Source organism: Antechinus flavipes, chromosome 1 (assembly GCF_016432865.1).
Source record: "Antechinus flavipes isolate AdamAnt ecotype Samford, QLD, Australia chromosome 1, AdamAnt_v2, whole genome shotgun sequence".
NCBI lineage: Eukaryota > Metazoa > Chordata > Mammalia > Dasyuromorphia > Dasyuridae > Antechinus > Antechinus flavipes.
In genome coordinates this window covers 247,757,506-247,769,141 of record NC_067398.1, presented here as the reverse complement: position 1 = coordinate 247,769,141, position 11,636 = coordinate 247,757,506, and the positions used below count along the sequence as shown (strand labels likewise).

General features: G+C 42.4%; 1 protein-coding gene across 1 annotated transcript in view; it reads left to right on the top strand.

The window, feature by feature from the left end:
- Positions 1 to 476: 476 nt before the first annotated feature.
- Positions 477 to 11,636, top strand: part of SLC29A4 (solute carrier family 29 member 4) — a 60,657-nt gene continuing 49,497 nt past the window's right edge. The window contains exon 1 of the mRNA XM_052000059.1: positions 477 to 923. The gene's annotated coding sequence lies outside the window, so the exon portion shown is untranslated. The remainder of the gene's footprint in view (positions 924 to 11,636) is intronic.

Genomic DNA, 11,636 nt, shown 5'->3' with positions numbered 1-11,636 from the left:
TAACCAGATTTGACCCGTATAACGGCAGTATTGGGAGATGATGAGGAAGGGGGTAAAGTACACTCTGTTCTGTAGAGTCACTCTTTCCCTCGGGGACTTCACGGACGGAGGAAGACAGCAGGGCGGTATGGCCGGGAGGGCGGATCAGAAGGGAAAAGCGTCCACGTTACTAGAAGCTAGCCCATCTTTTTTGAGTAGCACAGACGGAGGGCCTCCTCGGAGCCTGCTTCTATCAGGGCCCCTCCCTCCCAGGGGTGGCAGCCTGCTGGAGAGCATGCCCGACAGAGGTCCCCGCTGAGAGTGACCATCAGGCTCCCCCAGGCCGCCCCACCCCATGTCTGTATGGTGTAGTAATGCCAACTTCAGGGATCCCGGGGTCCTGTCTGCCTCTGCCTTTCCAGCGGAGCCACCTGCGGGTGCAAGCCCGAGGTGGGACGAACAGGGGAGGGACGACGCTCCCGGCACTGGGTTGGTGGGGAGGCGAGAGAGAGAGAGAGATTGGAGGAGAGAGAGCTAGAGAAGAGGAGGAGGCAGGCAGGGGCGAACCTGAGGCATTGCCGGTGCAGTCCGTCGGCGAGTCTCTCACACATTCACTCACACACACATACACACGCGCGCACGCTCAGGCGTTCTCCCACCACCCCCGCCCCCAGCCCCAGTCCGGGTCCTAGTTCGCTCCCTCACCTCTCCTCCCCCGCCGGGGAGCATCGCGGGGAGCCTGGGGCTAGCTGCATGGAGCTGGCGGAGGGGCTCAGGGAGGCGGCGGCGGCGGCAGCGGTTGGGGTATGGCTCAGACTGCCCGGCTGAGAGCTCCCGGGAGGCGGCAGCGACGGCGGCGTTAAGACTGAGGAGGGGGACTGAGTGGGGGGGAGTTGCAACACTCCCCAGGCGGCGGCTGCCGACCCCCTCCGCCTGGCCCCGAGGTAAGCGACACCGACAGGCGGCTAACCTGTTGGAGCCCTTTGTCTGTGGCGGCTGGGCTACAAGGACAGCCTTATAGAGGAAGAAGGGGACGGACGGAACCGGCTAGGTTTTGAGCAGACCTAAAGGAGCTTGTGGGGACATTGGTTCAAGGCTCCCCAGCTCTAAGGGTCTGAATCAGAGCGAGCCAGACTCTCAGAAAACATGGGGCTGGATATGTGAGACTTGACCCATCATGACCCTCAACTATTGTTCTGTTCCGGGACCCTGACTATTTCTGGGCGCTCCCTTGCTACCCTCTTGTCCCTCGGTTTGGATACCCCGGTTTGGGATAAAACAGACTCTTTATAGGTGCTAAAAACAAAGTGCCCCCCCCCCCGCCCCCACCCTCCCCATCCCCATCCCAGGTCCTGGCTAGATGCCAGTTGGGCGTATCCGGGGCTCCCCCTGCTGGTGTGTGGGCTGGGGAGGAAGAGCCTCCTGTGTCAAGGGATAGAGGCACCCCCCCCCAACTCCAGCCACCCCCTCCCCCCCCGGGGCCCTGATGAAGGAGGGAGGAAGGGAGGGAAGAACAGTCCGGTGTCTAGCCGGGTAGACAGCGACGTTTAATCTCTGTAAGGGTTGGGCTCCCTCGGAGCTAACTTGGGGGTAGGAGCAGTAAAGGGGACTGCTTGGTCACTTCGTTGACTTCCCGAAAGCCATCGTACCTGAGATGGTTTACACACGACTTGCCAGAAGAAATTCACCAACCCATCAGTCTACCTTCCCCAGGGAGGTCCACAGGTAATACTTTGCCAAATTTACCACTTACTTCCTTCCGAGAACGGGTATTTGACCAGGCCAGTACCTAGTCTCAATGCAGTGTGACTAGCATGAGTGGGGAGGTCAAAGGGGGGGTCCCTGCCCCACCCCCCCACTCCAGCAAGATTACCAGTCTCGAAGCGTCCTCTCCAGAGCTAATAGCCTCATGCATTTTTCCATTCGCCATCCTTCCAACTCTGCGCAAGAAATTGTGGCAGCCCTGAAGGGCACTGAGAGGGCAGGACATAGAAACGGGTGAGGGAAGCAGAAAGGGGTGAGTGAAAGAAGATGAGAGTCCATTTATTTTCACCCCACCCCACCCCCAAGCCAGCATTTTTACAAAGCCTCCCCTTTCTTTTTCTTTTTAAAATATAGCTCTTCTCTCCAATGGTAGCCCAAAGTCAGCAGCTAAATTTACTACTTGTCTTAATTTCATCAGCTTTCAATAATTTCAGCTTTTTTTCTCCTCAGAGATATTTGCTAGGATCGGACATCTTCCCCTTGCCCTCGCTCAGCCCCCTGCCAGCTTCTCAGCCACCCTTCAGGCTTTTCAACTCTTAGGAAATAGTGGTTTTTGTCTTAAGTTTTTCACTGGGTGTTGCATAGTGGCAAGCGAGGGGATATACACTGCACTCTTCTTTACTATAGAGGTGTATTGGCCAAACCTGGTGGAAAGTTGTTGTTGCCAGGTTGGACGGGAGGATTATGACAGCTTTAAACTCTGATCAAATCTTTGGGAAAACTAGCTTTTCATTAGCCTTGAGTTGGTAGGTCACATGAAAACCAAATGCTACTTTTTTTCTATGAGAGTTTGCTTGGGATTCCCATGTTTTCAGTCAGACGCCTGTGCTGTTTGGGGTTTGAGTGTAAGCTGTTTCATCTGTGAGCCTGTGCGTGGGGAGGTGAGGGGATGGAGGTGGAAATGAAGGATGGGAAGGGGTGGAGTCTGACAAAGGGAATTAGCAAAGGTTAATAAAGCATGACTCTTCCCTGCATGAAAGAAGAAACACTTCCTTTTTAATTTGGGAAGGAAAAGTGAAGAGTTTGTATTTGACTTTGGAAAGGTGGGGAAGGACAAATTTTAAATCCCATGGCCTCTTATAGGCTGGAATGAGGACTGCTAAACCTTATAATAAAGGATACATAGGTTGTAATCCTGGCCCCTCCAACTTATTACTTTTTGTTACCTTGGGCAAGTCCCTTTTTAAAAAATTTCTAAAGTGATGACTCCTCAGGTCCCTTCCAACTATAAAGCTCTGATTTCCTGATATATAACAGAAGTTATTGGCCTTTTTTTTTTCTTTTTTGTCATGGATCCCTTTGACAGTCTGAAGAAATATGGACCTTTTAGAATAACAATATGTTGGCATTTTGTTTTATTTAACAATTGAAGGAAATGCTAAATTTAAGTTAGAGGTCAGAAAATAAAGATGTGATATTTTTCTCCATCCACATTCACAGATCCTTTTGAATCTATCCATGGATGTCAGGTTAAGAACATGAACCCCTGATCTGTAAGTTCTTTAAGGAGATAAAGTATCTGTGCCTACAAATAAGGTTCCCACCCAGAAAAGACATCTCCTAGAATGGCTTTAATTTCTTTTTTGCCTTGGGGGGGAGTTGGAGCCCAGGCGTTAGGAACCTGGGCCAAAATCAGGTCTTGGAGAGTGACGTCACATTCCATTCCAAATGCCTGGCTCCAAGACAACAGATGTCGCCCAAAGAGCTGGGCTGGCAAGACACTCACTTCCATGATGGATGGGGAAAGTTATAAGTAGGGCTGGGAGGTCCAGAGGGAGCAGATCTCCTACTGGAACTGTAGGCGTGAAAGAGATGAATGGCTCGTGTGGAAAGCTCTGAATCCCTGTGTTTGGAAGTTTCTGATCCCATTAAGACTCAAGGCAGCATTGGGTAGGAGAGGTGGGGGAGGGTGGCAGAGAACAATATAAGTTATACTGGGTGCTCCTGAGTTATCCTGAAAAGAGCTAGTTTATCATTAGTAAATGCTATTTTGAGGACTGGCTGGACAGTGTGGATACAGCTCTGTGGGAAAACACACCAAATAAATCAAGCTGGACTCAGGTTTTTAACTCACCCTTCCCCCCACTGAAAAGTAAAGGCCAAGGCACTGAAATATGGCAAACAAAATCTGCATTCTTTGCTGCTCTACCAGCATAAATCAATTCAGCCTGGCCTGGGCTGCATCATTCAGCCAAAGAAACCAAGGGTGACTTTGGTATTTATGTTAGGCCTGGAGCTCATCTTTGTCAAATGCCTTTTGCCTTCATGCCCAGGATAGGAACCATTCGCTCCTCCGAAGAGGATGCTCAGTGAAAAACAGCATGGCCTCAAATGCTCCCCTGAAATCCTCTTACAGAACTTATATGGAGGTGAAATGAGGGGAGTAGCTTCTCTCATGTAGCATTATCTCATGATTCTGTGACTGGACTTTCAAAGGATGATGGCAAAGTTTTCATAGAATCATAGAATTTAGAGCTGGAAATGACCTCAAAGATTAAGTACTACAACTCCCTATTTTACAGATGAGAAATCTGAGGGAAGGGGACTAACTCAACCAAGGTCATAGAGGCTATAAGTATCAAAACTTGGATTTAAAAATGAGGTTCTCCAATGCCAACGGATAAGATTTGAATTTTGCTTTTGAATTTTGACTGCCAGTTTAGCCCTCTATCTATTACATCAGTGTCATTTTATGACCACAGGAGGATCAATTCACTTGTCTGAACCTCTGTGTATTCATCTGCAAAATGGGGATAATGCCCTCTCCTATAGAGTTGTTGTATGGTCCAAATGAGATGATAATTAGTAGACTTCTCCTGCATTTCATGCCCACTCCACCTCCTGCTCACTTCTCTTATTCTGACTTATATGAAGATAGAATGTGTTTGATTGTGTTCATGCTCTCTTTATAGCGACCCCTTTGTGTTTTTTATTCTTTTTAACTATTTATTTTCAAACTATATGCCGTTTTCAACATTCAACCTTGCAAAACCTTGTGTTCTGAATTTTTTCTCCCTTCCTTCCCCCATTCCCTCCTCTAGACAACAAGTAATCCAATATATGTTAAACATGTGGAATTCTTCTATACATATTTCTACAATTATTGTGCTGCACAAGAAAAATCAGATCAAAAAGGAAAAAATGAGAAAGAAAACAAAAAGCAAGCAAACAGCAACAAAAAAGTGAAAATACTATGTTGTGATCCATACTAGGTCCCCATAATCTGCTCTCTGCATCACAAGTCTATTGGAATTGGCCTGAATCACCTAATTGTTGAAAAGAGCTACATACATCAGAATTGACCATCACATAATTTTGCTGTTACTGTGTGCAATGTTCTTTTGGTTCCATTCACTTCACTTAGCATCAGTTCATGTAAGTCTCTCCAGGCCTTTCTGAAATCATCCTGCAGATCATTTCTTTATCCATTTTTTTTGTTCCCCTGAGGCCATTCGGGTTAAGTGACTTGCCCAGGGTCACATAGCTAGGAAGTGTTAAGTGTCTAAGGGCATATTTGAACTCAGGTCCTCCTGACTTCAGAACTGGGGTTCTATCCACTGTGCCACCTAGCTGCCCCCTGCAGATCATTTCTTATAGAACAATATATTCCATTACATTTATATGCCATAACTTATTCAGCCATTCCCCAACTGATGGGCATCCACTCAATTTCCAGTTCCTTGCCACTACAAGAAGGAGTGTCTAGCAATCCCTTTGTATACAGTATTGTAGACAATACTGTCTTGTATACAGACAGTGATAGATATGATAGACAGAGCTGATATGGTTTCTTTTTTTTTATTTTAAATTTTTATTTAATAATTACTTTATATTGACAGAATCCATGCCAGGGTAATTTTTTTTTTACAACATTATCCCTTGCACTTGTTTCTGTTCCGATTTTTTCCCCTCCCTCTCTCCACCCCCTCCCCTAGATGGCAAGCAGTCCTTTATATGTTGGATATGTTGCAGTATATCCTAGATACAATATATGTTTGCAGAACCGAACAGTTCTCTTGTTGCACAGGGAGAATTGGATTCAGAAGGTATAAATAACCCGGAAGAAAAACAAAAATGCAGATAGTTCACATTCGTTTCCCAGTGTTCTTTCTTTGGGTGTAGCTGCTTTTGTCCGTCATTTATCAATTGAAACTCAGTTAGGTCTCTTTGTCAAAGAAATCCACTTCCATCAAAATATGTCCTCATACAATATCGTTGTCGAAGTGTATAATGATCTCCTGGTACTGCTCATTTCACTTAGCATCAGTTCATGTAAGTCTCGCCAGTCCTCTCTGTATTCATCCTGCTGGTCATTTCTTACAGAACAATAATATTCCATAACATTCATATACCACAATTTACCCAGCCATTCTCCAATTGATGGGCATCCATTCAATTTCCAGTTTCTAGCCACTACAAATAGGGCTGCTACAAACATTTTGGCACATACAGGTCCCTTTCCCTTCTTTAATATTTCTTTGGGATATAAGCCCAATAGAAACACTGCTGGATCAAAGGATATGCACAATTTGATAATTTTTTGGGCATAATTCCAGATTGCTCTCCAGAATGGTTGGATTCGTTCACAACTCCACCAACAATGCATTAGTGTCCCAGTTTTCCCGCATCCCCTCCAACATTCATCATTATTTTTTCCTGTCATCTTAGCCAGCTGATATGGTTTCTTAAAGATGGTGGGTCATTCATGTGGAGCAGACCCTCTATAATAGCAGAACTAGAACATCTCTCCTGCAACTGAAGAACAAGATCCCCTAATGCAGCTAAAGGATTAGACCCTACCCTACACCCCTACCTCCAAAAAGTTGAAGCACTAGAACTCCCACCCCTTGCTTCAGTAGAAGCACTTGGGTCTCTCCAAGGTTTTGTATTAACACCAGAAAGCTATCTGGGTCTTTCCATCTTCCTTGGAGCTGAACTCATGGACATATATATTGTCTTCCCTAACTAGAGTGGTGGATCCTAGGGAAAAGAAACTCTCTTCTTGTTCTAGTTGCATGCCCTGTGCTTCAAGCAGTTCTTGACACATAGTAATTATTTAATATAGATATCCATTCAATTATTTCTATACTAATGAAATCACAGTTTTAGTTTCTATCTCTATCCTATTTCTATATATCTCTCTCCTACTTGAAGATAATTTCATGTAATATTAAGAGAGAAATTTAGTCAAGTTTCACTTAACCTTTTCTACTTTAGAGTGGATCACATCTTTTTTTTTTTTTTAACAAGAGCCAGATTCAGAACCCCCAAGCTCTGGTTTCCATAACCCAAGGGTTCTAAACATATTTTGTGCCTTTGCCTCTCTTGTCAGTCTGGTGAAACGTCTGAACCCTTTCTCAGAATTATGTTTGTTCCCTTATATTCATATTTGAAAAAATTACTAGTGTTCATTTAGAGGTTAGAGAAAATGAAGATGTAATATTTTCCTACCTAATTGCATAGGAAACCTCTCCACAAATCTATCTACAAACTCTTTGGGAGAACATGGACTCCAGGTTAAGAGCCCTCTGATCTAAATTCTAGAAAATTAAGGACTTTGGAACTGGTATGTGCTGAAATTGAAATTTTATGACTTAGAAACTTTTCTGAATGGATCCCTCTGAAGATATAAGGCAAGAGGGAACTCCCAGTTCAGATTACAAACCCCTATTGGGTCACTACCAAAACCAAATTGGCCCAGTTGGAAGTAGGATGTTTGGATCTTCTTGAAGTAAACCCAGTGACTTCATCATCCCAGTGACTTGTCATCTCTTGGTGGCAGTCATGGTGCTTCTTTTGGGGAATCTATCTGTACATGATAGTGATGATTTAGTATTAAGTACATTGATGCTAATTCGTCAAAAGTTATAGAAGTTCCACATGGGCCTGGCCCTTGTACTAATTTGGGAACAGCTAGAAAGTAGATTTCTAGAGCTACAGTAAAGTTGTCATCACAGTTTTCCATAGGATTAATCAGTGATTGTCAAAATTCTTGGTCTTGAGACTCCTAAAATTTATTGCAGATGACCCCCTCCTCCCCCGCATCTGGTACATTACATTTTTATTTTGTCTATCTAATTATCTAATTACCTAAAATTATCTAATAATGTTTATTATATTTATCATATTATCATATATATCATATTAAAACTTTTTGTCCTATTATAGGAATAGTTTTGACATTGTGGATCCTCTGAAAGGGCAACAACATTTATTTAATGCTTACTATGTGCCAGCAACTGTGCTTACAATTATTATCCCATTTGATACTCACAACAATTCTAGGAGTTAAATGCCATTATTAGCCCCATTTAACAGATGAGAAAACTGAGGCAAACAGAGGTTAAGTGACTTGCCTAGAGCTACCCAGCTAGTAAAGTGCTTGAGGCTGAATTTGAACTCAGTTCTCTCTGACTCCAGATGCCTTACTCTCCACAGACTACATTTTGAGGACCTCTTGGATAAATAATTGTTTATCATGAATTGTCAATAAAAATAAAACTTCCTGTAAGTACCTCAGGAAAAATGGTGCCCAATTTGGAATATGTCAGTGGTTAAGATAACAAATCAAGTGGTAGAATATTTTTATTTAAATATTTTATCAATGTGTTTTTGCCAGTATTTCTGTCATTTCCCAATAGTCAATTCCACCTTGAACCCCTATCTTTTAACAAATAAAAACAGTTAAGCAAAACAAGCTGACGATTTGATTGTATCTGTAGTGTAAGTGACATTTCAAACATGTAGTCCACCATCTGTTTGCCTAAATGAGGGAAATACGCTTCACTATCAGTCAGCTGGATTGGTCTTTCGATAATATGAATTCTATCATGAATGTTGTTTTTCCTGATAGAATCTTGAGTTAGAATCTTCTTACCTGGTCTGTCCCTAAAATTCTAGTTGCTGACTAGTGTTGAGTTTCAGACTTCAGACAACCCTTCCCATCTGCAATCCCCAGACCTCTTGTCAGAACACAGCAGACAGCCTTCTTTGTTTCTTTTTTTTTATTATTCTGAAAGCACTTATTATGAAGAACTGAAAAATGCACTTCAAGCTTGAAGTGGTTCTTTGCCATTCTACATGGAAAGGCTCAACTGCCTTTGTTTGAACTGGGTGAGGATGCCTGAAAATCCAGGGAAAGCTTCTGTCTCCAGGGGAACTAAAGTATGTGACTCCCTGTACACGAGAAAGTGGGGCAACAGGCTAGTATCTGCTTACAGAGCAGGCTTTTAGAAAGAGAAGGAAGTTGGCCGACTGTGCCCTGTGTTGCCCCCCCAATCTACTCCTATAGGGTGATATTAAGTTGTCTCCAGGTGATGCTTAAGAACAATGAACTTAAAGTGGAAAAAGTAGCATATTTTTGCCTTTGATGCATACTAGTCCTGCCTGCCTTTAGCCACCTTCTCTTCACTCACTCTAGAACTCCCTGGATCATTAAATTCATAAACTGGAGGGACCACCCCCTTGGCATTTTCTCTGAGTGAAACAGTCTACCTTTGAGATGCTGGTGGTGAGACCCAGAGAGGGAAGAACAGAGGCTTTCTTCTCTGTGTCTGGAAGAGATAGAGCCATGTTGGAGACTTCAGAACCAAGATTCAGGGTGGATTGGAGGCAATGCAGAGGAGAGCAATAAAAACAGCTGGAGTTGGAATGGTTGACTTGAAAGGCAAGATTAAAAGCTGCTAGGGGGAAGCTCTTGGCTGAACAGTAAGCAAAGAGGAGAGGTGATCAATGTCTCGGCTTGTCTCCCAGAGCCAAAAATATGCCACCTTCTTCTAATTTAGTTTCTGATGGGCTTTGACCCAATCCTATCTGTGCACATCCACCCCAGGTGGCAAACAAAAACATTTATTACCCTCCCATTGGTCCCTATCCAACTTTTCTCCCCCCAAAATAGAAATCTCTGTTTTATATCAGTCAATATATTGAGTGTCTGCTCTGTGGGAGACACCATGTTAGGAACTGTGGGGATATAACAAAAAATAAGGTATAATCCTTGTTTCAGAAAGGAAAGTTCAGCCTAAGAAATCAGGGATCTGGGGTTCATAATAACTCCTATTACTTTCTATGTTCCCTGAGCTGAGCAGTGCTAATGCTATTATCCCATCTCAGTTAGCCAGCAAATGCTCCTCTTCTGAAGGGTCTTCCTGGCATGGATTTCCAGGTCTGACCTTGATTCAGGGCACCAACACAAATAGAACTGGAGATGATTGTGGTGAGGGCAAAGTAGCATAGTCTCAGAAATGTTTCTGAGCCTGGATCTCTGGATAGTCTCTCATTCATTAGTACTCTAGAACAAAAGTTTTTAACCTGGGGTCTATGATAATGGATGAGAAAAAAATTACAACTTTATTTCCACTAAGCTATTATCAAAATTTAGTATTTCCTTCATTAATTATTTTTTAAATAATTATTCTGAAAAGGTTTACCAGGCCACCAAAAGAGCCCATAGTACCTCCCCCCCCAAAAAAAAAAGATTAATTCCATTTTTAGAGGGAAGCAACATGGAATAGTGGCTAAGGCTACTTCATTCTCCAAATTTTACTTGCTATGTGACATTGGGCAAGTTACTTAAATTCTCTGAGCCTCAGTTTTCATCTATAAAATAAGAACAATAATAATTCCTATCTTTAGAATTATTATGAGGCTTGAGTTAGTTTCAAGTCTTAAAGCATTTTATAAATAAGAGTTATTCTTATTCTACAGGGAGAATTTCTTTTGGAAAAATTTGTGGTCATCATTGCAAACAATATAGAAGGTGGGATGGCTTTCGGCCAGCACCTTTCTCCTTCAGAGGTGTAGTGTATTAAATCTCAGGGCAGCTTGTTAAGTTGACTTGATAGGTTAGTTGGATAAAGTGAAGGGGTGGGATAGAAACTATTGCTAGGATGTCTTTACTCTCTCCAGCCTTTATGGAAGTTTTAAAAAGAGTCAAAACTCAGTAACATTGTAGGTAAATTACATGTTTTCCATTCAGTTGCGCTTTTAGCTCAAGGCTTTACGACTTGAGGAGGAAAGCCCAATGAATTCATGACATTCAATCAATAGGTATTTCTTGAGTGCCTACCAAGTATAGGGCACGGTGCTTGGAGTGGCATGAAATATAGTAGCACTTCACTTATCTTGAAGCCTCAATTTCTACAACACATTCAAGGAGAAAAGGAGAAAAAAAGGTTTTGGACCAAACAAAAATAAATATTATAAAGCTCATGAATTTTATTTATGGGAAGACCTTCAGACCCCTCAATCTAAACCCATTTATCTTTTTAAAAACTAATTTTAATATAATTTGTTTTTAAATTTATTTCTGAATATTTCCCTATATTGTGAGCCTGAAAAATAAAAAAGGGGAAAAATTGCAGCTTAGCAAACCTAAAACACATGAACTGAATCTGACTGTATGTGTAATTAAATGAGTTTTTATAAACTTCATGATCTGGCTTCCCAGCCCATAGGAGATTAGAAACAGCAAATTAGAGAGATGTGAAGAGGAAATGGGAAATGGGAAATGCTAGAGAAAGACATACTGACAGCAGCCAGCTTTATGGGGAAGTTGGAGAGAAATATGTGTATAAATATAGGTATATGTAAATATATGTGTGTGTATTTATACATAGCTATATAATACATTATATATATATATATATACATATATATATATATACATATACATATACATATGACACGACAGAAAGGAGAATAAAAGCCCAGGAGTTAGAGTTACTAAATATAGGGGGAAAACTGACTTACCTCAATAACCCTGATCATTATGTTATAGCACAGTACAGTCATTGATATTCATAGTGATTATCCTGAGCCTTCAAGAAAAGGTTGAATTATGTTGGGTCCTCTGTTTAAGAAGGCAGAGAAGTGAATAATGCATTTTTAAAAGA